This window comes from Lissotriton vulgaris, chromosome 8, assembly GCF_964263255.1.
Source record: "Lissotriton vulgaris chromosome 8, aLisVul1.2, whole genome shotgun sequence".
In the NCBI taxonomy this organism is placed as follows: Eukaryota; Metazoa; Chordata; class Amphibia; order Caudata; family Salamandridae; genus Lissotriton; species Lissotriton vulgaris.
In genome coordinates, this window is record NC_141696.1 from 704,143,865 (window position 1) to 704,164,345 (window position 20,481).

Sequence of the window (20,481 nt, forward strand, 5' to 3'; positions counted from 1 at the left end):
TTAGAGGTATGGGTCCGCCCTGCTAAAGCCCGAATGAGACCTTCTTAGATATAAAATAATATGCTAAATAGGGTGCGCGAAATATAGGTGATATAGATTTCTATAGATTTTGCATTGTAACATGCTATCACCTTTTGCTTACTATGTATTAGTGACTATGCTGCTAACGCTGATTTTTATAATCTGCATTTTGGTATTATACAAGATACTGCGTTTGAGAACTTTGCATTGAATAATAAATATTTCAAACTTGCACGTGTGTTCTTTGACTCTCAGTTTTTGGTTTGAAATGATTATATAACGAAAGAGTGTTCATGTGTTCCACGATTCCTGAGGTATTCTAAAGTTCATGTTCTGGTTTGTCTAAGACATGGATCATTCCATAATGACCCATGAGACACTGTAGCTAGCTAGGTAAGGGGATTTCTGACACTGAGATGAGTTTTGGATCATCCTAACTCACTGAGGTTCTAGATCTCTATGCACAGTTCTGTGGGAGAACGGAAACCCTGCTACAGGACAATCAGGAGAATGCTGGACTTTCAACAGGCCGACATATTGCAAATTCAGACACAAGTGTTCCACGACATCCCACCCTGCATACATTGTGTGGGAGCTGCAAATGGACAGCGTAGAGTTCAGGTGGGTACGTGATAGCAACCTGTGAGGGGAGGGTGAGGTTTCCAAGGACCGGTGGGCAAAGTCTCACACCCAAGTTAAGTTACAGAGACTGATATATTGGTTACAATGGTGTAATAAACATGGGTACACTGACATTTTGAGAGAAGGGTTTGAATGAGGTTTTCAATTGGGGTATGAAGGGCCATGAGGGATGAGGTGGGCAGAGAACTTGAAGTCCTCTAAAGGGAGGCCTCATTTGGTGAGGGGGAAGCTCCACAAAGATATAAGAGAAGGCAGTATGATGGGCCCCTTTGCGAGTGGCCCTGATGTACAGTAAAAATAACATAAGAGGCTATACCTACCACATAGCCCCAGTATCATTACCAAATAACCAGTCAGTTGGCAGTGAAGAAGGGTCAATTTTTTATTAAGCAAAATACTCTATAGAGGAGCCTCTCCAACCCTCACCCATCAGGTGTGCGGAGAAGACTGCTGGCTTACAGTCAAAACCAACCATATATACTTTCAGTTCAACACATGAAGTCACCGTAAATGGAAAAACACCACTCGGCCCTTGGGTCCCAAGGAAGGACCATATATTGTACACATGATTGGTTCAAAGCTTTACTATTTATTACTGGGAAGGTCAGGAAGGGTGACTCCCTTTCCTCCTGGTGCCTGGGAGTGTAGGCACTGCACCTCCAGGAATGCGTTTATCGCACCCAAAGCCAGATGCTGCCTTAAACCCCAGGACAGAGAGAGAACAGTTTACTTTCAGCTGCTCTTTGTAACTCAAATGAACTGGTACTGGACATCTAGTGGAGAGTAACACGTGATCGCAGCTCGTGTCTGACACAGGCAGAGAAAAGATGGCATCTGTATGATTCTCGGCCTACTCTATTAGTATAGAGCAGAGGGACAAAATAAACCTTTTCCTACTAACTAAAGCAGATAGAGGTTATGTAATGTGCATATTAAGCCTAAGAGGATATATAGATACATCATGCTAACTCAATATATGTCTAATACTCCTCATGTAGGGAAAATCTACATTTTATTCCTCAGAACGGCCCTTTTAGCATGATGTAGCTAACTAAAATAGTTTCAGGCTTCAAAAATCCTTTCATCAATCTGCATCATATCTTTTATTTCTTGTTCAACTAATTGGGCTTTTACCACTGCTGGGGAAGGGCTAGTCACAGAGGAGGTAAGTTTAGTAGCACAGTAAGAGCAGCATGCAGGCCCACATTGTATGCAAAGGCAACAGGTGAATATGATACCGAATATGCCCGCCAGTACCATCAGAATTTTCCATCCCCAGGTGGACAACAAACCCCAAACCCAACCAGATAAGGACCAGGTATCAGTTTCTGCGTGTACTTCAGATGTCAAACGATGTAACCTTTGAATGGCCAGATGAACAGAGGGGGCGGAGTCAGGGATATATACAGAACAGGAACAGCAGATCACGTGGCATGCTCTTCCTCGGTCAGCCAGAACGACGTCTAAAACCATTTGATTCTGAAGCGAAACGAGTCTCGTCGCTTGAAGCTCTAGAGTTAAATTGGTCAATATACCTGCAGTGGTATTGATCATCCTTTCGACTACTCTGGACAGGCGCTGTACTTCCTTACTAGTGATGATGGGTCCCCAAATAGGAAATACCCCTTTTAAAATGTCAATAAAATGCTGCTCGGGGTATCTGTTTGATCTATGTCAGTTGTATCTATCTCTCTCTTATTCCTGACGAGTGGCAGACTCTGTTTGTCTAATCGATGATCCTTGTGATAATTAGAAAGGGCTATGTAGACTGGAGGGTACAAGAAAGACTAATAACAATGGCCGACCCAGCCACGAGGAAGCCAGTTATAAGCATTTTCTCCACAAACAAAATATACATTAGGGGGAGTCAACAATGGAGGGGCTGCTGAAAGTGCGTATCCAATAGGTGTAATTGCACCGACTTTCTCCTACCGATATGTACCCTGCTCCCTGAACACAAAATGCAGAGGTACTGTTTAATATAGGCACTGGAATTGCTCTATCATCTGTAACATTTCTTTCCTTAAATTGTTGGAAATACTGGGTGAAATTAAAATTTTCAAATCCAGGATTTCACTTTTTAACCAGGTGATGTTTTCATGTTCAGTATAAAAATTCATACACGCATTCGGATCTAAAGACCCCTCCCCATCATTTCCCTTTGGGTCAAATCCTTGGTGTACCTCTATATATGCTAAAATCATCTCGTAGTCCTTCTCCGAATATCTTTGAGTATCTACTGTATAATGCATATACATCATAGAGAGTAACTAAAACCATGCTTCACAACTTCCTAAAGAAGACAGGGGCAAAGAGATACATAGATCATGTTTGTGCATAACAGAGGATAAAAGGCCGCAAACCCAACAGTTCGTAGTATTTGTAGCACTGTGTGTTTGATGAAGCATTTCAACAAAAACATTTTTCGTATAAGTCTGACGGTGTCTTTCCTTAAGCGGGGCTAAGGTATAGAATATATGTTCTGGAGGCAGGGCAATGGTTCCTAAAACAGTATGCATAGGGCGACGAAATACTAAATATATAAACATACTCATTAATATTATTAACAAAATAACTATTGTGACCACGAAGGCTATTTTAACACGCTGCGTCCAACTCGAAAAGACAGGCATATATACAGGGTGATAACGTGGTGCAAGAGGACGTTCCTCCTCGGGAACGAAACGAGCAAAAGGGTACATGCTAGCTAAAAGTCCAAAAATAAACTCGGGCAATGCAGTCCAACCTGCCAGAGGGTGCTTCTTTCCTGTGTCCGTCTAGAACCTCACAGGCAGGCTCCTATTGTTCATCACAAAGAAAAAACCAGAAGAGACTTTCACGTTGGAGTTATGTTCTCACACAACCCTTGAAGAAATCACAACCTGGGCCCCTTTTCAAATAGGAGATTCAGTCTTTCTTTCTGAACAGAGCAAACAGATGTTCAAGGCTCTCAACTGGTTCAGTCCAGTGTCTCGCTAAGTGCCCCAGAAATGTTTCTGACAAACCCTATTACTCAAGTCTTTCCCTATCTCCTACCATCTTCACCTGGGGTACTGTGTCGTTTTATGGGCCACAGATTGTATCGAACTTGGCCAGGCATTTCCTGATCCCGGAACAAAGCAGAGGATGCTGAATCCGTTGCAACAGGAATATCATGAGCCTTTCGTTTAATTGCAGGGACAAAGGAATCCGGGGCAATCACTTGTGCAGAGGACAAAAGCCCTTCCAAACCCGGTGCTCCTTCTCCTGACCCTTCTTCGGCTTCTATGGCATCAGAGAAAGGGACAAAGTGAGTGAGGGGCTCTTTCACTTTCCTGGGTCAAAACTCCTTCTTGGTTTCACTGACCATAAGGAAACTGGATGGGCAGCTTCTTGACATGAGACACGTGGATCCAATGTCTCTTGCTGTTCACCTTCTTCGCCGTCCGCGTGGCCAGTAGAATCTGATGAGGCTCCGACCAACGAAGATCCAAGCTGGATTCCCGCTGATAGTTGCAGACCAGGACTCACTGTCCTTGCTCCCAATGATGTCTGGGACCCTCCGGCAGGGGCTGCAATACTGCTGAAACCTGTTGATGAATGGAACGAAGATCTTTAGTCAAAACATACAGATAATTTGTCATCATAGGATATTCAATATCACAAAACATTCTAAGCCTCGGGACACCCCAAACATTAGCAGGGCACCCAAAGACTACCTCATAGGGGGACAGGCCAGATCGAGAATGGGGGGTAACTAATATTGACATTAATGCTAATGGTAAGGCATCTGGCCACCTCAACCCAGTATTCTCTTGAATCTTTGTCACTTTGAGCTACAGTATTCCATTATACTTCTCAACCAGTCCAGCAGACTGAGGGTGTCGAGCCGCAGGGAATTTCTGCTTAATTTGCAACCCATTACAAACATGACTGATAAGATCTGCATTAAAGTGCACCCGTTATCACTCCAGATCACCCGAGGCAATCCGTAGCATTGGAAGTATTCCTATATCAGAGCCTTTGCTGTTGCCAGAGCAGTGTTTTCTTTGGCCGGGCAGGCCTCCACCCATTTACTGAAGGCGCACACCATGACCAGGACATACTTCAAATTGTTCACACGATCCAGCTGGATATAATCCATTTGGAGCACCTCAAAAGGCAAAGATGGTGGTGCAAAATTCCCACTCAGAACAGGTTGCCTCCCTCAAGGATTATGTTGTAAACAAACTATGCAATATTGCCCCAAATGAGCAGCAGTTCTTGGGATATTAGGGTTATTCCATGCAGGGTCTAAAAGTGCACAAATTCCCTTTGCCCCAATGTGTGCTGAGCCATGTGCCATGGTCACTACGGCATTTCAAAAGACAGTGGTCCCTAGTAGTTCAGGGATTAGGCAGAATTGATGGACATACACTCAATAGTCAGTATGGTCACTACGGCATTCACTAATGCATTAGGCAACAACCATCGCTGTTTTTCAGTTAAATCAACCCAGCAATCATTTGCATCTACTCTCCCCACTTCCTTTTCTTAGTGAGCCAGTTCAGCAGGAGTAGCTTCTTTCGGTATCTCCCGGACACTCTCCATAGTGTTGTCAAACATTTTCATCACCACCCACCTAGCAGAAGAAGTTAAGAACATTGAGGACATTTTAGATTTAGCAGTTTCTTTAGCTATCTGATCGGCAAAAGCATTACCCTCACCTATTTCATCGACCACTGCCTTATGTGCACTGCATTTAACAACAGCAACCTTTTCTGGTAATGTCAATGCGGTCAGTAATCGTAGAATCAAAGGGCCATGTTGTATTCTCTGACCATGGGAAGTAAGAAAACCCCTCTCTGCCCACAGTCGGCCAAAGCTATGAGCCACGCCGAAGGCGTATTGGCTATCTGTGTAAATATTTACTCTCAATCCTTCACACAACTCCCCTTGCTGTGATGCTCTGTTTTAATCCCGAAGAAACTCAGCTAAATTGCAGAACAACAAAATACTTTGACATAGTGGCCACAAGAGTAGGGTTTACTCAAGCATTAGCCAAACAATAACAAAGTAAACACCCCTGGCTATCTTCGTTCTCGAAATTTGGAAGCATCAAGGCCACGTAAACCCCATTGATTCTTATGCAACCCAAGCTGAGACTTTTACACTCTTAAATACTTGAGCTACTGCTTCTTATTGTTTTAAAGAAGTTACTGACTTTTAATATTTGTACATTTTAAAATTGTGAGTTTTTATTAACTGTACAATAAACAAACCTTTGACACCCGCTGGCACCCAATTCCGGACTGGTGTGCCATGTGGCACACAGACATGCCCTAAGGGCATGTCTGTGTGTCACATTGCACAGGTGTGCATGCACAGATGTGCATGCACACCTGGATTCAGTATTTTACCACCCAATTGGATTTGGTGGTAAAATACCGAATCTGAAAGGCCTGCGGCACTCAAAGATGTGCTACCTACATGTGCTTTTACAGATTCGGTATATTTACCGAGTCTGTATTTACCTATTCGGTAATTTTACCGAATCTGTAAATACAGATTCGGTAAAATACTGATTCCGTAAAGCATGCTCCTACATTAGAAAACCCTAATACCAGTCGGAAACGGCCGAAATCGGCCGTTTCCGACCGGTATTAGGGCTCCTACATCGGGCCCTATATGTCTAATACTCCTCATGTAGGGGAAATCTAACTTTTATCCCTCAGCCCTTGCCCAATTTTATCATATTGCTGTTTGGGGTGGTTCCAAAGAAAAAGCAGGGCCAGTTTAAGGTTGTCACAGCACCTTTCATTCCCAGAAGGCCAGTCCATATATTGACTTTATTGCGGAAGTCTTGGTATATTTTTAATATTCTACAGTAGATGTGGCCATTGAGTTGATGAAGATAGTAGGGACAGGGGCTTACATAGCAAAAAGTGACATTACGTCAGACTTCCACTTTTTGCTGGTTCACCCAGAGAACTTAAAGCTGCTGGGGATAGAGCTTGAGGGTAGGTGGTTTGTAGACAGCGCTTTGCCAATGGGTTGCTGTATATCATGCTTCCTCTTTGAAAAATGTAGTTCCTTCCTTCTGTGGCTTTTCATGCTTGTAATAGGATAAATGACAATGACACATTTCCTGGACACTTTCTTCTTTGTGGGGCCTTCAGGCTCGACGGACTGCCAGCAGATGCTGGATGGTTTCCAGAAGCTAATGGATGGTGTGGCAGTGCACCTGGTAGGAGAACAAAAGAGCTGTATACAATTGTGAAATTTCAGGGATCGAAATAAACGCCACGTGAAGGGAGGCATGGTTACCCGTGGATAAAAAACGGACAGTGATAGTTCTGATTGATGAGATACTACTGAGGAAGAAGGTACAGGTGAAGGAAGTGAAGGAAGAGCAGGTGCTGTTGGGACATTTAAACTTTGCTTGTAGGGTAGTCAGGGCAGGTAGAGCATTTTGCAGACGACTGGATCTAGCATTGTCAGGATTATTCCTTCCGCGTCACAGGGTGAGGTAGTCAGCGGGACTGAAGGAGAATTTGAGAATGTGAAGAACATTTTGGAATAATTCAATGGGATTGTGTTGCAGGGACTTGGGGAGATAACAATGGGATGCACAGATTTTCTCGAATGAAGCAGGTCGTGAAGGGTTTGGGGTGTATAGGTGAAGACAGTGGTGTGCGGAGCAGTGACCAAAGTCATGGAAAAGAGGGGGCAGGAGCACAGCATTGCTGGAATTTCTTCCATTGGTGGTTGCTCTGTACCTGTGGGGTGATCACTTTCCCAATAGGTCAGTCTTGTTCAATATGGACAACATGGCGTTGGTGCATTTGGAGAACAGGCAGTTGGCTAGAGACATGCAAGTATTACGGCTCCTGAGTTTTTTTTTGCTGGGTTATTTGCACCACAACATAATGTTTATGGTGCAGCATGTTCCTGGAATTGACAATATCATGGACGCTCTGTCTCATTCTCAGTGGTAGAAGTTCCTTGGACTTGCTTCGGGAGCAGACGCAGACAAGACACAATGCCACAAGTATTGGTTCAAGTTGGCACAAAAGGTTTCTGCAGCTGGTGATGGGCTCATTTGCAAGATCAATGAGGCAGGCTTATGGTCAGAATTTATAGAGTATGGGGTGCGGCGGAGAGAATTAGATTGTAAAGAATGGCAAAGGCATTAGGATGTGGTGCTGTTTCTAATGGATTTAATAGGAAAAGGTAGGTTGTGGGTTACGATTGTGGGTAAGTTGGCAGGCATAGCATTCATAGGCAAGCTTCTATGGGGCTATGGGTGAATTGGGTAAGTGGTTGCTAGAATGTTTGGTGAGGGAAAAAGGGTACGGGGAAGGAAAAGGCGGCCGCGGGGTATGGTTTGCGTTGCAGAAGGTTATGGGCAAAGTTTTGTTTGTCACATTAAAGTGGAACAGATTTTCTATCTTTGCTAATGAGTTGGATGTTCTTCCGAGCATTTTGGGTGCAAAATTTGTTGGGCGGCAGAGATGGAGTGGGTGTGCGATGGGGGAATGTGTTTTTTTGCATTGAGAGTGACAGTATTACCCTAGTAAAATCTATGAAAGATCAAAGGGCAGTGGGCAGAACAGTTCTGTTAAGGGCGTACCCAGTGAGACAATTTGCCTGGTATATCTGTGCCATATACGTTCAAAGAAGGGCATGTGTCTGAGGATGACAGAGTGTTTCAGCATCCAGATGGGTCCAGGGTGACAGCTTTCCAATTGCTAATGGTGTTATGGAAGCAGTGGCTTGGTTAGGGCTGCCACCGGCTGAGTATGAGATACATTCTTTTAGAATGGGGTGGCCAAGAAAGCCAGGAGGAGCTGTCAGATGACAGAATATGAGCAATGGACAGGTTGTCCTCTGACTGTTATGAGAGATGCGTAAGAATTGGCGGGGATGTAGTGTGACCGAGAGTGGGGATAAAATTGTTACTGTATTCAGTTTTTTGCAGGCACCTTTCATGGCCCAGAAAGAAGGACTTATCGGTTTGGATCGTGGGTCATTCCTTCGTCAAATGGGCTGAGAGACAGGCATCCATTAGAATATACAAGAGCAGTATGGGCTTTAAAAAGGGTGTTGTTGGGGTGAGGTGGTATGGAAAAGGGGCATGTTATGGTAGCATGTTTTGTAGAAAAACAAGGACCCCCTGAAGAGGATAAAATTCCTGGGTCAGGGCAAACAATTTATGGAAAAACAAACCCAGGCAATTCAAAGAATACTGGCAAAATTCAAGTAACAAAATAATAATGCGACACTGTATTAGCACAAAAAAGTCAATTTAATAAATTTGATAAAAGTGTCATGAAAATGTTCATTGACATGATAGCTAGTTAAAAAACAATAAAAAGGATTTCTTTCAATTAATGTGCAAAATATATAAATGCTTTTATATGGGTGGTATTCCCAATGGTACAGAGAGGAGATGGTTTCCGTCTACTCGTTTCGACACGTTGAATGTGTCTTCATCACGACAATACCATCTTGTTGCTAAAAATAAATGAACAATGTTTTAAAATATTGCCTATATGCTAAACAGTGCACAGGAATCAGTACATTTTTCTTGAACATATGAGCCAGAAAATTGATAACATAACATGATATACCGCATTACAATAATTTACAGTCTGTTTATGTCTCACATAACACTCTAGACATAGTATGGTACAGTTAGATCATACATTTTTAATTCCCTTGTCTGAGAACATGATAAGGAAACGGAAAGTATAGGAAGCAAAAGAAAGGGTTAGACTAGTACCTGATGTGTTAAACAGTAGGGACTGGTGTTGCTCCAATCGATTCTATTCTATTCAATTTCTAATGGTTTGGGTTTCTTATCTTACCTATTTACATGCACTTCACTTAACTCATGGGGATAACATTATTAACTAACTATGTATGTCAACATATTACTCCGAAGTACCTAGGTTTACCTTTTGATCCTACCTTTGTTAATGAATAAAGAAACTTGATGATGGGTCCAAACAGAATCTCTGAGTACGGCCTGGATCTATAGATACGGCCTCTCTATTTGCATACGGCCTTTGGAGAGAAACAGTAAGACCAGGAGTAAGATTATTTAATTTAAGCAAGGCTACTAATGACAACAGGTGGAAGTTGACATAAGATACATCTACAGATTCGTTATTGTATACTACTCAGGGCACTATTAGTAAGTGCGGCTATGAGAAAGGGTTTTAACATTGCATTGGTGTACGAAAAAATACCAAAGGGTGTGTGTCAGAGAATTTTTTTTAAGGCATATATAACCTGGATTCAGCATGTAAATGCACTTTAAGAGATTTCACAGTGTCTGCATTGCCACATACGTCATTGTAGGTGGGCCGTTATTTGGTTTAAAGTACATGCGATACGGCTTCTTAAATGATAATTCCACTCCGTGTTTCAAAATGTGGTATCCGGGTTTACCATAGTGTGTCGAAAAAGGTGATGAAGACGTTGTCGATAAATGAAAGGTCAAAGGTATGGGTCATATAGATGATTAATATCCTAATCTTATATAGCGCAATAAGGAATGGCTAGTGTGGAGTCTATCTAATGGTATACCTGGGTTTGAATTGGTTTCCGATTTCCAAATAGAACGCGTTGTAACAAGTCCGGTGTGCAAAGGCAAAGCTGGGTGTTCTTTATCGGAATATAGGCTCTGATTGTGTCCGAATACTATAAACAAAAAAGGATAGCTTGTTGATGTTTGCATTCTTATAGAGAAAAATGTGTATGTCCTCACCGGATCACAGACGTAAGGAAAGAGATTATCCCATTTACTTGAAAGTACGGGCGGGGACGTCATAGGGTAAGGTTCCAGACCCAATTCAGAGGCCATTATCAGAACCACCAGTATCCCCAGGAACCTCATCATTACTTAGAGATTCGCAGCAAACAATATCAGAGACAATGGATGTAATACTCATTTTCAATTTATCAACACATAATCTAGACTCAGGAACCATATCATCACTTAGAGATCCGCAACAAACAATTTCCGAGAAAATGGATGTAATACCAATTTTCAATTTATTAACACATAATCTAGATGTTGCGGCAATGTCCCTTTTAACAAAAGGATTGACATTTGTTCCACACTCTAAGGTTTTTTTTTTTAAATTGTATTTATTAGAAATGACATCGTAAACTCACAGCATTTGCAGATTATATACACGCATTTACATTATATGAGACAGTTGGTATGATTTTGCTGCTCCATATCACAAAAAAAGGATACCATTTTTTTTTGTTATTTCAAAACTAACCAAGTAAAACTGGTGGACGTCAATATAAATTATAACAAATCTGACATTGCTGCATTTAAGTAACAAATACATAGAATGTGTAAACAGGCTTCATGGGGTCAATACGCGGCATACGGACAAACACACTACCCTATATGCAAAGACAAGTGGGCGAACATGGTTTCCAAAGTGAATTAATCGCCAGGGCCAGGAATGAAGCTCTCCTGGGCACACTACGACTTGACATCTACACAGTTTGTAGTGTGACCGTGTTAAAACAAGTGAAGTTGAATATGACACATAATAGTAGTACGAGATCACGCAGTCGGGTCCGCGGGTGTAGCCATGGGGGAGTCCGACCTGTCACACGACCACTTCAAGAATGGCTCCCAAATATCTCTAGGGTGTGACGTAAGGGGCATAAGATCCCAGTAGGTCCCCAGCTGCGTGTGGCCATATGTAACATCAGCCAGCCAGTCATTCAATTTGGGCTTGGTTTTGCGCCCTCAGTTCATAGCCACGCGTCTCTTAGCATACAACAGCAACAATGCATGTAGTTTCCGACTTTTGGGCTCAGTGTTCTCGACCCAACCCAAAATGCCCAGGAGTGGTGATGGGGCGTCTACTCTGTTTAGGATTTGGTTGACAGCAACAAATATTTCAGACCAGTAATCAAATAGAGCCGGGCAGTGGCACGCTACATGCAAAAAGGAGGCTCCTTCCTCACCACATTTCCAACATCTGTCATCCTCCCTTAAGCCCATGTGATGGAGAGATAGTGGGATACGGTAGAATCTATGGAGGAACTTGAAATGTATGAGTCAGAGCTTATAATTTGGGGAGAGTTCCAAGAGCTGCCTGCAGCAGAACGACCATTGTTCATCGGTAAGGGGCGACTCTAGCTCATTGCTCCATAGTTGCTGTGACTTGGGTACCACTATGCGGGATTGATCCTGCATGGAGTTATAGAGTCGTGTCACAAGTTTCTTACGGGTGGCCCTTGCTAATATGTTCTGTAGCGCCTGTAGATGTGGTGGCTCCTCAGGGAACCGATCCCACATTGCCTTGCATGCAGATTTTAGCTTGTGGTGTGTGAATTTATCACTAAATGATAGCGGGTTTTCTGCGTCCGTATCTGGCAGATCTAGAAACTCGCCCCCAGGGTATATGTCAGCAAAGGTGCGCAAAGTAGACCCAGCAATGGTCACCTCGCCACCTCCGTCTGCCAGGCAGGGGAGCATAGGATTACATTTAAGGGGGATAGCAGGCGCATATAGCAGTGGAATGGCAGCACATTTTAACATTTCGCGCCAAGTCCAGAGGAGCAGGTTGGCTGAGTCTATGTCTTGCGACGGCCTGGGAGCTTTATAGTAGAGGGCGACACTAAGGGGGAGCGGGGAAATCATATCAATCTCCACTGCAACATGAGGTTGGTACGGTGTAGAATAAGCCCAAAAATGTAAGTATTGTGCCTGTGCGCAGAGGGCGTATAAGTGCATGTCTGGGGCACCCAAGCCGCCCTGGCGAAGTGGTAGTGTTAGCAGTGCCCATGATATCCTAGCCTGGCTTCCAGCCCAAACCAATGACAACAGGTGTGAGCGCAGACAAGAGAAAAAGTGTTGTGTAAGTGGAATCGGTATGTTTGTGAAGAGGTAGAGGAATTTGGGCAGCACAATCATTTTTATTAGTGCAATTCTGCCTGCCAAGGAGAGGGGGAGTTTGGACCAGATCGACACCTTGCCCTCAAGCCAGGTCACAGCTCTGCCAAAGTTTAAATTCCATATCCCCTGAACACTGCGGCTAATCCAAATCCCCAAGTATTTAACCTTGTTCGCTTCCCACCTGAGAGGGTAGTCAGAATGAACCTCGGAAGTGCTGTCCGTTAGGGGGAATATAACTTATTTAGACCAATTTATAGAAACGCCAGACAGGCCCCCAAATCTGACAAATTCACGCAGCAATGGGTTCAGGTTCTCATTAGGGTTCCTAACATACAGAGTGACATCGTCCGCGTATAAGGATATAAGCAAACTCCGTGTGCCGAAACCTATACCTCTAGCGGTATGATGCTGTCGGATCCTGGCTGCAAGCGGTTCGATCGCAATGGCGAACAGCAGCGGGGAAAGTGGGTAAATCCACACTCTAAGGTTGATTTATTCGAATTGCATCAGGATATTCATTCTTGTTTTAGAAAGATTAGATTAAAAAATGTTTTTTTGATTAGGGATGAGATAAACCAAGATGACAGAGTAGAGAAGATAGTGTTGTTACCATCGACTTTTACCCCCACACTGGATCAGGTTGGCCCTGAAATGGCCATATTTGAAAAGGTGGTCTTGAACAAACTAGAACAAGCTATCCGGATTGTTCCCAAACCCAGATATAATATCTCCAAAGAGGAACATACATCCCTTAACAAACTTAAAAATAACAAATCCATCACCATAAAGAGTAGTGATAAGGGAGGAGGCATAGTCCTCATGGACTCCACAAACTATGAGACAAATATGTTAAAAATGCTCAATGACCCCGTCTTTTACAAAAAAATTACAATAAACCCAACAGAAAGAATAATTAAAGCTATTCAAAAAATGACGATTAAAGCACTAGATGCAGGAATCATAAACAAAAAAGAGTATGACTTTCTTAATAAGTCAGACAAAAAGGTCTCCTTCATATACGGGATACCTAAAATACATGAAAACCAACAGGAACCCCCTTATCGTCCCATTGTTTCTACAATAGGTCCCCCCACTGAAGCCATCTCCAAATATCTCGATAACATCTTGAGACCTTATCTTCCCCTGACACCATCTTACATCACGGATACAGGGGACATAATAACAAAGGTGGAACACCTCCCTTTCAATCAATATAGTGACATTCTAGTCACATTAGACATTGAATCATTGTATAGCAACATCCCTCAACTTGAAGCCATAGATGCAACCATGTGGTTCATAGATGAGTACTGCATACCCTGCTCTAAACCGTTCATCCGTGAATGCCTTTCGTTAGTCCTCAAAGAGAATGTCTTCGAGTTTGGCGATCACATGTTTCTACAAACAAAGGGCGTGAGTATGGGGGCAGCCATGGCTCCGTCAATAGCGAACATATACATGTCGCTTTTTGAATCCAAATACATCTACAATGAAATTGCCCCTTTCTTTGAGTCTGTTTCCCATTGGTACCGCTACATTGATGACATCTTTTTTGTGTGGATCAATGGGGAACAGACCCTACAAGAATTCCTTATCTGGCTCAATCTAGCAGATATCAATCTCCGCTTCACTGCCCACACTGATTCATCGCAAGTAGGATTTTTGGACATATACATTAGGCACAACTTCAACAGACTTGAAGTGGACTTATTCACCAAACCCCCGGCAAGGAATACCCTCCTTCATTTCAAAAGTTATCACCCGAGGAGCCAGAAGGATAGTATTCCGTTCTCCCAGTTCCTCAGGGTGAGACGGAACTGTACAAATCTGAGTGACTACGATACTCAATCAATCAATATGAAGCAAAAATTCCTTGAACGAGGCTATCCCCATCGCCTTGTCAGGGAAGCATATAAAAGAGCACAATTCTATGATCGAGATGCATTACTCAAATCCCAAAAAGAGAAACAGGAACCTAAGCTTGTGTGTATAACTAAGCACTCCACACTAGATGCCACGGTTAGACAAATTATCAATGCTAACTGGCACCTTTTAAATGTGGATCAGACTCAAAGAAAGCTAGTCAAACCAATGTTCGCACACCGTCGCAATAAAAACTTAAAAGATCTGATAGTTCGATCACGCTATACTGCGCCTAACAATAACCCTCCATTTATACAGAAATCAATAGACAGGGCCAACTGTGTGAGGGGCACCTCCCGTTGTGGCTCATGTCAGTCATGTGACAACATTATCACAGGAGAAGTATTTGTTTTCAACAAGGTTCACATTCAAGCCAAAGAACTATGCACCTGCAATACACGCAACACAGTATACTTGATTATATGCCCATGCAATTTGGGTTATGTAGGGGAGACCTCGCGAGCCATGAAAACACGGCTAACAGAGCATAGGTCCGCTATCAAAATACTGAAACACACAGCCCCTTTAGTGAAATGAATGAAATGAAAATAAATTTATAATGCGCTGAACTCAGCCCAAAGGGCATCAAGGCGCCTTAGTCAGCCACTTCTCTGAGTTTAAACACTCTCCCTCAGACATGAGATGGCGGATCCTGGAAAAAATTCACACCCCAAACAATAATCGAGGAGACAAAATCCGGAGGAAAAAGGAAGTATTCTGGATATTCTCCCTGGATACATTTACCCATGGGTTGAATAACAAATTACCTTGGGAAAACGCCATAATATAAAACAGACGCATTTTATGTGGTCCTGTTTAACTGCACTGTGGCCCGCCATTCATCCCCCAGTTCTGTTAACGTACACTATGTAGCAATATAGGTACATTGGGCAAGATCTAAAAGCGATAATCCTTATGAATACAATGAAAGATACGATGATCGGGATTTCCTTTTATTGTATATTTTTCCGGGACACATGTATGTCTCGTACGTTCGGGTAATACATTCCATGCAGGAACATAGGCAATTAAGGCTAATTTTAAAACGGTAACCCGCTCTAATATAATGAAAAGAACTACGATCAGGATACCCACTTACAATACACTTTCCGGTGGTGTATGCAATTTCACACATAACATCGCACCGTAACCCTTTAGCTTAAAGCAATCGTCATGTACCACTTTAAGAGGCGGAGTTTACCCACTCTGCAATCTGTGACACGATAGGGTATATAAGCGAATCACCACCATTACTTCAAATTCGTTCTGCCTGACGAGGTATCGAGACGCCACTCCGGTTAGCAACGTGGTCCCGAATACAGGTAACGGCTGTGTAGCTGCCATCCTATTTGATAAGACCGCTGAAATAGGAGATGCAATTTTGCGGTATTTACCCTTACCTCCCCTGTATTCTATCCCCAGATAGTGAAAAATCTAATCTTCCTGGGTTCCGATTTGAAAGCTACGGGCTTTGTTACAACCAACACGCTTCCGAATGCAGGTAACAGTAGCGTATTTATATCCTTGCTCAATGAGCCTGCAGAAACTAGAGGCATTACTCTGCTGCATTTACCAATAGTTTTTCTTTGTTACCTACCTCTAGATAATTGGACTTCCAATCTTCCTGTGCTTCGATTGAAAAGCCACAGGCTTTGTTCCATTTAACGCGCTGATAGCAGCTGGCTTTAACCACACGTACTTTCAGGTAAATGGGATAATCTCTTTCCTTACGTCTGTGATCCGGTGAGGACGTACACATTTTTCTCTATAAGAGTGCAAACATCAACACGCTATCCTTTTTTGTTTATAGTATTCGGACTCAATCAGAGCCTATATTTCGATAAAGAACACCCAGCTTTGCCTTTGCACACCGGACTTGTTGCATCGCGCTCTATTTGTAAATCGGAAACCAATTCAAACCCAGGTATACCATTAGATAGACTCCACACTAGCCATTCCTTATTACGCTATATAAGATTAGGATACTAATCATCTATATGACCCATACCTTTGTCCCTTCAGTTATCGACAACGTCTTCATCACCTTTTTCTACACACTATGGTAAACCCGGATACCACATTTTGAAACACGGAGTGGAATTATCATTTAAGAAGCCGTATCGCATGTACTTTAAACCAAATAACGGCCCACATACAATGACGTATGTGGCAATGCAGACACCGTGAAATCTCTTAAAGTGCATTTACACGCTGAATCCAGGTTATATATGCATTAAAAAATGTTCTATCTGACACACACCCTTTGGTAATTTTTCGTACACCAATGCAAGGTTAAAACCCTCTCTCATGGCCGCACTTACTAATAGTGCCCTGAGCAGTATACAATAACGAATCTTTAGATGTATCTTATGTCAACTTCCACCTGTTGTCATTAGTAGCCTTGCTTAAATTAAATAATCTCACTCCTGGTCTTACTGTTTCTCTCCAAAGGCCGTATGCAAATAGAGAGGCCGTATCTATAGATCCAGGCCGTACTCAGAGATCCTGTTTGGACCCATCATCAAGTTTCTTTATTCATTAACAAAGGTAGGATCAAAAGGTAAACCTAGGTACTTCGGAGTAATATGTTGACATACATAGTTAGTTAATAATGTTATCCCCATGAGTTAAGTGAAGTGCATGTAAATAGGTAAGATAAGAAACCCAAACCATTAGAAATTGAATAGAATAGAATCGATTGGAGCAACACCAGTCCCTACTGTTTAACACATCAGGTACTAGTCTAACCCTTTCTTTTGCTTCCTATACTTTCCGTTTCCTTATCATGTTCTCAGACAAGGGAATGAAAAATGTATGATCTAACTGTACCATACTATGTCTAGAGTGTTATGTGAGACATAAACAGACTGTAAATTATTGTAATGCGGTATATCATGTTATGTTATCTATTCTCTGGCTCATATGTTCAAGAAAAATGTACTGATTCCTGTGCACTATTTAGCATATAGGCAATATTTTAAAACATTGTTCATTTATTTTTAGCAACAAGATGGTATTGTCCTGATGAAGACACATTCAACGTGTCAAAACGCGTAGACGGAAACCATCTCCTCTCTGTACCATTGGGAATACCACCCATATAAAAGCATTTATATATTTTGCACATTGATTGAAAGAAATCCTTTTTATTGTTTTGTAACTAGTTATCATGTCAATGAACATTTTCATGACACTTTTATCAAATTTAATAAATTGACTTTTTTGTGCTAATACTGTGTCGCATTATTATCTTGTTACTTGAATTTTGCCAGTATTCTTTGAATTGCCTGGGTTTGTTTTTCCATAAATGGTAGCATGTTGTTACAGATATTAAACAGCTTGTTGGATGGTAGTGGATGCCTGGATGTCCTGGAGATCCAGTTAGGGAAAAACGATTTGTTGGGATGGAATGGCTTCACTTTGATATAGGAAATGAAGAGGGGGGCATGGCTTTTGCGCTGAAGCAAGATGGCGGCGGACCGCTGAGCTCCGTTGCTTCACAGAGCTAACTTTTTGTTTTTTTCTCCCTTTTATGGCCATGCGCGACGTTTCTTGAATTGGTCTCCTGTTCCTCTTCTTCTTTGCATACCTGCAAGCCGGTGCAAACCTCCAGAAACCCTTCCTTTCTGTCCTGAAGCTGCGGCAAATATGTGTAGTCACAAGTGAGCGGTCGCCTTTTCCTAAGAGCGCTGCTTGCATGATTGATATTCGTGTTCAAGAATTTGCTGAACGGATTGGTTGAGCTGTCAATTTATGCATGGAATTCATTTTTAATCCTGGACAACTGGAGCTATTTGGACGCTCTGAACACTTCAAAAAATACCTGCTACATGATGTACTGTTATTCCAAAAAAGTTCAACAGGTGGGATGGAATGTGCTGGTTTCAAGCTGCCCTTATACTGTGGCCCCATTGCAGATTATGTTATATAGACGATAACTTCATTCAATGGCACTGTGATGTGGATGTGACATGAAGCTCTGTGAGACTGAAGGCAAGATTTCATGCTCTGCTTCATTTTCTGCGCTGGCATCCATTGTTTTATTGGCTTTGAGGTTCTTGCTTTTCATTTCAATGAATGGGTTCGGAATCCTATGCAGACGAAGTGGAACTGTAAGTTGTTAAGCAGATCCTCAGGGGGTCCTCTGTTCCTGTGCTTCCTTGCACACTTGCAAGCCAGTGGGAGCTATTGAAAACCCTGCATTTCTAATCTGCTGTTGTTAAGGTAAATTCCAGTCACACACTGAAAGCCGCCATTTCCTTAACGCATCGCTTCCATTTCTGAAGTTTGTTCTTCACAACCTCAACAGATTTTACTCACCACTACATTATTGTATCGCAGGCTTTGTACCTCTCGAAAGCTTACTTAGCGATCGGTGCATTTCATCAGAGTGTCCAGTGACTCCCATATTATAGCTAAACCATCTTCTTCTGGCACTAAACCTAGGAGACCCAAAAATGACCCTCCATCTGAAATCCAGTCATCTCATAATCTTGTTTTAGACACTATTTTGGCTAAGGAATGTGACCTTAAACCTTTCATGAATACTACCAATGAAAAATTGGAACAAATTGAAGACTGTTGGATTATTATGGAAAGGAAAATGTTTGACGTGGAACAATGTGTTGGTCACCTTCAGAATATGGCTACCAAAATCCCCCTGTTGGAACAAGAAATTCAAAAACTTAAATTACATGCTGACGTTCTTGAAAACCACAATAGAATGAGTAATCTTCACCTTAATGGTCTACCTGAGAACATTGAGAGTACTGACCTTGAAGAAATTTCTACCTGATCTTCGAGAATGTCAGTCTTCTTCTCCTCTAAATATTCAATGAACACACCGTCTAGGCTGTCTCCAGCCTCACTCTACTAGACCTCGAGGCATCATAATGCTCTTTTTAGAATTCACTGATTTGATGAGTGTTTTGAAAACCGCCAGGGAAAAACGTTGTCTTGTTTGGTCTGGTTACAACATCATCATTTCTCAAGTTATCTCCAATGCAACAAATGGCAGACATTAACAATTGTTAGCCCTTTGTCCACAACTAAGACATCTGAACATTTGCTATAGCATCTTACCTCCTTGTCTCTGTAAAATTAGCTTCGAGGGAGTCTCCCAGTCTTTTGAGTACCCAGTCAAATTAAAAATGTTCCTACAAAGTATTACAAAGCAACCTATGGATATAACTACGCAATGCTCTTAAACAGTTAGTTATGCATAGCTTCTCTCTCTTTTTACCTGTCCTTTAATCTGATTTATATGGCTTAATTATTTTTATCTTCTTTTATTTCTATCTCTGTTGTCATTGTTGCTTTTGGTGCTGACATGCCTTGTACTCATTTTCCTTCCTTTTAACTTAAGATCTGGCTTTATTTCCTTGATCTGTTTCTCCATTCTTTATTATTTTAATTCTTCTTTTTCCTTTCTTCTTTTATTTTTTGTACTATTCTACTTTCCTTTTTTCTTCTTTTCCTTCGTACTTTCTCTATAATTGTATGAGTGTTTATTTGTTTCTACTCTCTATTTTTGGCAGTATCTTCATGTTAATCGATTGTTGATATATGGAGTCTTTCTGTTCCTCCATTGTTTTGCAGTTTGTCTTCATCATTCCTGTACCCTAGTCTCTACCCAACATGTTTAATGTTTTCTTGTGGAATGTTCGTGGCCTGGGTTAATCCGTTAAACGTCAAAAGGTACTCTCACATTTATCGAAACTTAATTGTCACATTGCTTTTTTGCAAGAAATTCACTGTAATGATGCTCAATCGTCAAGCTTAAGTATCAACGGGTGGGTCAAGTTTCCTTTTCTTCTGCTGTTAATCGTAAGGGTGGTGTAGCTATTTTATGTCATAAATCGTAAATTATCCAAGTTTTATGAATTGAATGTGATATGAATGGACAAAATTCCAAATTATTACTTTACACAAATGAATTCCCTGTGTACCAAATTTCTCTGGAATAATAAAAATGCTCCTATTGCTTTAGCTAAATTAAC